At 43.3% G+C, this 6,969-nt stretch overlaps 1 non-coding gene across 1 annotated transcript; it reads left to right on the top strand.

Moving 5' to 3' along the window:
• The first annotated feature begins 4,317 nt into the window (after positions 1-4,317).
• Positions 4,318-4,424, top strand: LOC141622514 (small nucleolar RNA R71). Its single transcript, XR_012532999.1, has one exon. It is a non-coding gene; the product is annotated as a small nucleolar RNA R71 (small nucleolar RNA).
• The last annotated feature ends 2,545 nt before the right edge of the window (positions 4,425-6,969 follow it).

The raw sequence follows: 6,969 nt of genomic DNA, 5'->3' as shown, positions 1-6,969 counted from the left end.
AGGAGAAGGTAAAAGAGCAGAGAAACTCAAGGCTCAGCTCTAAAAAAGTACGGCCGCTCATAGTGATGAGTCCGACCATCCCCGTGCCCCGTAGTAAAGCACAAACCGACTCGTAAATGCCGAGTCTCTCAAGTGCCGATTTCTCTAGAAATCGGAAGGAACATGCACACAGCCTAGCAGGTGATAAAACTTCTTACGATGTAAAGCGTTAACTAAATGTACCTGCGGATAATCTGTGTGAGAGTCGAGGGAAGTGTCCCCTCGGACTGTGACCGTGCTAGAAGTAGAAGGAGCAGCAGCTGAAGCGGTAGAAGCAGTAGAAGTAGAGGTGGCTGGAGCTGGCGTAGAACGAGACTGTCTACGACCCCGGCCTCTGGAACCCGAAGTAGTAGCCCGTGCAGTGACGGTGTGAGGGACCAGGGCTGCTCTAAAGGCAGCTGCGGCGGCTGGCGAGTCCACCACAGGTGTAAAAGTAGCGGCTGGTGTAGAGGTAGTGGCTGCTGTGGCCACCACTGAAGAGAGACTAGCAGCAGTGCTAGCAGTGGTGGTGACCGTAGAGGAAGTGGTAGTCTGAACGGTGCTAGTAGCAGAGCTAGCTGGAGTAAAAACCGTACCTACAGCTGAAACTAGAAACACTGGGGCTGTAGTGGTGACTAAAGCGGAGGTGGTGGCAACAGCAGGGGCCACCGTCTCACTCAAGGACGGGCTAGAAGTGGAGCTGGTAGAGGGCAAAGAGTTAGACTCCATCCTGTGAGCATAGGGCAGGGGACATGATAAGATAACAATGGCTAAACAGAGGCTAAAACAGCAAGAAATCGGCATGTGACGGCATTGCAATCCCCAAACAGTCGAAAAAAATCGACTTCAGCCCCAAAAAGTCCCAGCATTCCTCGAAAAATTCGAATTATAGCATGCAAATGGTGATGGGGAACGGGATAGCAGTTAGCAACAATAGCAAGTAAGCAACAACTGAGGTTAATTAAGGCATGAAAGCATGTAAACCGTCTGACAGTCGAAAAATTCGACTGAAACACCCCTAATCGCGAAATTTCGCGCAATATTCGAAGTAATCATGCAACAACAGCGAGGAATGGGGATAGATCATCAAGCAAGACAAGTAAGGGCAAATAAAGGCAATTAAAATCGAAAATCTCGACTAAACCAAGATTTCGAACCCTAATTCCAATTTTTCCTCATAAAATTCAAAATAATCGAAATTAAAATGCAAAGAGGATGAAGGAATCACTTATTTGATGAGAGAAATCCTACAAATGCAATTAATCTTCAAATAAACAAGCAAGAAAAGGCGATTTTCGATCGAAAAAATCGCAAACCCTAACCCTCTTTAAAACCGAGAAAATGGACACCAATCAAGGGGAAATTAAGGGGCTATGAGAGATTAATTAGCAAGCAACAGATTGTAGGTGGCGGATTTGGAGATTGGGCAAGAAAATATGGGGATTTGGGAGTTTTCTTATCGCAAATAGGGGTTAGACGAAAAAAATTAGGGGAAAATGAATTATGAAACAAAAGAAAGAGTTAAAGGAGAAAAACTCCCTGCGTCCTTCCCATTTTACTCGATCGAGTGGTTTTAAACCACTCGATCGAGCACTTTGATGCTTCATCTGCTCGATCGAGTAGAAATTTACTCGATCGAGAAGTCCCCTTTATTGCTTTACTCGATCGACTAGAAGAAGTGCTCGATCGACCATATTTTCACTCGATCGAGTACAAAAAGTACTCGATCGAGCTCTTTTCTCGCGTAGGCTCTTTAATTTCGTCATTTTTTCCTTGGAGTGCGTAAAACTTCCCCAAACTTGTATAAAAACACGTGCAAAAATATCCCAAAATACCAAATACGCATATAAACAGTCTATAGTCTTAAATCTACGCTAAAACAGTCTATAAACTAATTGTCCTAATTAAACGCAATAAAAGAAATTCAACGGAAATTCAAAAATTATTTATTACAGGGTGTTACATGGGGCATTTCCCCGCTCAATTCCCAAAGCAATTCGGTAGCCCCTTGGAGGGCTCCTGACTGGAGGACGTCACCTCAGCAACATTGACTGTCCTCTTCAACTTCCATGAGCTTGAATTTGAATCATTTAATTCTCTAGGAGGAGAATAGTTCACATCCACATAAGCTTGAACTTTCCTCATCCTTGTTCCTCTATCACCGTCTTTAGCATCCTCACTTCCAGTTTGATTGACAGTAATTGCACAACACCCTTTGACAGCTCCTTCAATGCTTTCATCTGTACCTGCAGCAAGGAAAACAGACGAACTTTCCTCCTTTTTGCTCTCAATCTGAGGCGGAGGGGTGACAATAGCAGCACAATACTCCAAATTTTCATCTGGAGTGTCAATAATAGGATCAATAGAAGAGAGGGCATTGCAAGGCTGAGCTTGCATGGGAGCCCTCCGGAACTTAGGCGATGAAAAATCGGCTCCTCGTCCCCTACCGAAAGGTCAAAGTCTTACCCCGACGTCTATTACCGCACGGGGAGACAAAAATGGTCTCTCTAAAATAATAGGGGTGTGTGCATCTTCGGGGATATCTAAGACAACGAAATCAACGGGAATAAAGAATCTCCCGATCTGAACAGGTACGTCTTCTACTATACCTAGTGGCTGTGATACACTACGGTCGGCCATCTGGACTGTCATGTTGGTGCAACTCAGCTTTGTCAAACCAAGTCTCTTAGCAAGAGACAACGGTAAGACACTCACGCTAGCGCCTAAATCGCATAGCGCGTTATCAATCAAATGGATACCGATATGACACTGAATTGAAAAACTACCCGGGTCTGACTGCTTAGGAGGTAACTTATTTTGGAATAGGGCTGACCCCACCTCAGTCAAAGCTACAGTCTCACTATCACTAATATTCCTCTTACGCGATAAAATTTCTTTCATAAACTTAAGATAAGAGGGTACCTTTGTCAGCAACTCGGTGAATGGCACAGTGACTTCCAAGCTTTTCAGAAGTTCAACAAATTTGCCGAATTGTTGATTGGCCTTGGTATTCTGCAGACGCCTAGGGAAGGGAACCGTGATGGGTATCTCGAGTCCCTTGTTTCTCTCTTCCAAAGTATCTTCCGGAGCAAGTTCTGTATCCTTTGGACGCTTTTTACCTCTCGAACGAGGTCTTTCCGGTGATTTATCGCTTAATCGAGCACTAGCAGGCTCTCGAATAAGCTTCCTGTCATCAAAACTACTCGATCGACCAATTTGCCCATTCGATCGAGCAGTTTCTTCATCAACATCACTCGATCGAGTGAAATTTTCACTCGATCGAGCTACTCCATTTTGCTCTTTACTCGATCGAGTAGAAAAACTACTCGATCGACCATTTTCATCACCAAATCTGCTCGATCGACCACCAGAAACCAGTCGTTCGAGCACTTTCTTCGCTGTCAGCTAATTATCTTCGCCAGAGTACTGTTCATCATCAGTTATAGCTCTTTTCGGGTCTGATTTTTGCATTTCCGGTCCCTCATATGAACGACCGCTTCTCAAATTTATGAAATTTACTGTCTCGTGTGGATTCTTCTCATTTTGAGTCGGTAATTGACCCTGCTTTCTTGTGGACTGATTAGTGGCTAATTGGGCAACTTGAGTTTCAAGTGCCTTTATGGACGCATCTTTCTGTTGATCACTCAATTGCCACTGCTTCGTGAAGGCTTGCAACATAGACTTAAGCTCACCAATTTCACTCACCCCACCGGAAGATGATGCACCATGGTTAGGAGGAGTAAAGGAAGGAGGCTTTTGAAAGCCTTGTTGATTCTTGTGTGGAGGGACATAAGGCTGCTGCTGGTGCGGAGGAGGAGTAGGATTGAGCACATTTTCGCTAGTCCACCTCAAATTGGGATGGACTGCCCCTTGATTATTGTAGTAGGAACCTCCTCCTTGCCTATATTGTTGAAAGGCAAGGACTTGTTCCTTCTCCACAAGACTGCCAACAGCAGTGTGGCCATCATTACCTCCACATCTCTCACATGTGACGGTCTCTCCTCTAGTAAGAACATGGACCGTCTGAGGCTCCCCAGCAGCTTGTAATTCCAGCTTGTCGAATCTAGCATTCATGGTCTCCAGCTGAGCCAAAACCTGCTTATCAACTGCATGAACTATTCTAATCCCATCCCTCGGGTTACCATACTCAGCACTATGATTTGCCATCTCTTCAATAAGGGACCATCCCTTATCATCATCTGTATTCTCCTAGAATCTTCCACTGGATGCCGCATCAAGTATAGCCCTTTGGTCATCATACGCCCATTGTAGAACTGATTAGCTAGAAACCATGGGTCAAAACCATGGTGAGGAATAGACCTCACCAGCTTCTTGAATCACGACCATGCCTCATAGAAACTTTCATCGGGAGCCTGTCTGAAACTGGTAATCTTGGCCCTCAGCAGATTGGTGCGCTGTGGAGGGAAATATCTCTTGTAAAATGCAAGAGCAAGAGACTCCCAATCAGAACCCCAGCATTTGTGCGGTCCAAGTCGATCGACCACTCCTGGTGAATCAGCTAAAGAGAAAGGAAATAGAACCTCCTTAATCTTATCTTGAGTTACCCCCTTAGTGGCGGGGATAGTAGAACAGTAATATGTAAAGACCTCCATGTACTTCCTCGGGTCTTCACCAACCACACCTCTATAGATATTTCGCTCCACCAGATTGATGTAAGAAGGACGGATGTCGAATGTATTCGCATCCTCAGTCTGGAGATTGAAACCTTTCGGAATAGAGGATGCCTTAGGCACTGAATGACTAGAAAGTTTAGGCATCTTTACTGTAGAAATCGGATTGTCTTCCGCGAAAGGAGAATGATCTAGCTCTGGCTCAAAAGTACTCAAGTCTTCCTTTCGTGATTTTCTTTGCAGACGGAGTCTATGCCTGAATAATCTTTCTGGCTCTGAATCAGCTGAAACTAATTCAAACCTGTCTGACCTGGGCATAAACAACACTGAAATAAAATGAATAAGAACTGCCTCAAGGAATAAAAATTCCCTGAGACGGAAAATAAACGAACGAAAACAGAAAGGGCAATTGCCTCCCCGGCAACGGCGCCAAAATTTGACCTGTAAAAAATAAACTAACTAAACTAACTATATAGCTAGGGAAGTCAGGTCGATCTCCACAGGGAGGCAAGATATCTGTAGAAGTCCGTCTATTTGGTTACAAATGGGGGGGTTGTTTGATTTGTTTTCTAAACTACGAAGTTTAAAGGGAAGAGAAATAAAGGGCAAGAGCAGTAAAGGCAAGGAAATGAGTTTAAAACTATCAGAGAGAGAGGGACATGTCAGGATTTCGGTTCACTACGGTAGTCCAGTGACTCAGCTGTAAATGACTCAGACGAATTAATGTGAGACGGATACAGGAAAGGTCCTTTCGGTCCACTTTCTATCCTAAAATACCACTAACTTAACTTTCATTCTCGTCAGGGTAGTCTATTGTTCATAGCAGGCCTATTTAGTCCAATCTTTCGATCTAGGATTAATTTTAGCCAGATTAAAGGATGACTCAGAAGCGTGCACTCAACTAAGTCGATAAATACAATTAATTTGCTATGGTGACAGAGTCTCGTAATTAATTCATCTGTTTCATTCACTACATCGTCACAATCCTACCGCAGATCCCCTAATCCCAACATGAAAGGGGTTTAGCTACTCATGTCGCTAATTAAACTAACAGCAGATAAAATTCCAGCAGTAAACATAATGAAATAACAAGTAAATTGCATAAAAGAGAAATTAGGGCAAGGGAATTAAATGTAATGAACGAAGAATTAAAGCAAGCAAAAGATTAATTATTAATAAAGGAAGAGAGAGGAATTACAATCCAAGCGAATCCAGCGTAAAGAACACAAAATCCGAGTGAAATAATCCCAAGAACAAAGTTACAGTGAAGGAGAATGTTTAACGCAGTAAAGTTTGATAAAAACTAAGTAGTGAATAAATCTGATGCTAATAACCTAACTAATGTAGGTTTAAATAGGAAAAGTAAATAAGTTTTGCGGAATTAAAACATAACACGGGCTAATTAAAGCCCATAACAGCGAAACCACTCGATCGAGTGGAATAAAACCACTCGATCGAGCAAATCCTCAGCAGCATCTACTCGATCGAGTAGAAAGTTACTCGATCGAGTAACTCGTATTTCAGCAACTTAAGGATCGAGTATAAATCTACTCGATCGACCATCCTGGGACGTAAAAACCACTCGATCGAGTGGTAAAACTGCTCGATCAAGTACTTTGTCTTCAAATCAGCTCAAGTCCACGCTCGAATGCCTCGTAATCCGTGCCATGACGCTTCCAAACGCAGTATCTCACTCTGAAAAATCCCGTCTCCTCTAAATGCATGCAAAAAGGACGAAAAAGAGTACGATTCCACTACTTTCGCGTTCATTTCTACAAAATGGACAAAACGAACCAAAGTAGCCAATTCGGGGCAAAATACCATAAAAACAGTATAAAAATACATAGAAATACGTGCTGAAATAGGCTAAAAAGACTATATATTATGCACGTATCAAAATACAAGGCTAAGATAGATTGCTATCAAAGGAGAGTGACATTAAGGGGACCTAAGGGAGTGAGAGTGTCTTATAAGGGGTTTCTAGTTAAGTCTAGGGTGAAACTCATCTCAACAGCTACCCTAAAGTCTTGTTTGAGGAAGGGAGATCATTTGATTTTGTGCCATGTTCGAGATGTCCGAGAGAAAACTTTGGCAGCAGGAGATATACCAGTGGTACGTGAATTCGAAGATGTATTCCCAGAAGAGTTTCCTGAACTGCCGCCGAAAAGAACAATTGACTTCAGTGTAGAGCTTAAGCCAGGAACGGGACCTATTTCTAAGGCTCCTTACCGGATGGGGCCGAAAGAATTAGAAGAACTGAAGAAGCAGCTAGAGGAATTGTTAGACAAAGGCTACATCCGTCCTAGTGTATCACCCTGGG

Source organism: Silene latifolia, chromosome 1 (genome assembly GCF_048544455.1).
Source record: "Silene latifolia isolate original U9 population chromosome 1, ASM4854445v1, whole genome shotgun sequence".
Taxonomy (NCBI): domain Eukaryota; kingdom Viridiplantae; phylum Streptophyta; class Magnoliopsida; order Caryophyllales; family Caryophyllaceae; genus Silene; species Silene latifolia.
This window is presented reverse-complemented; position numbering and strand designations above follow the sequence as displayed.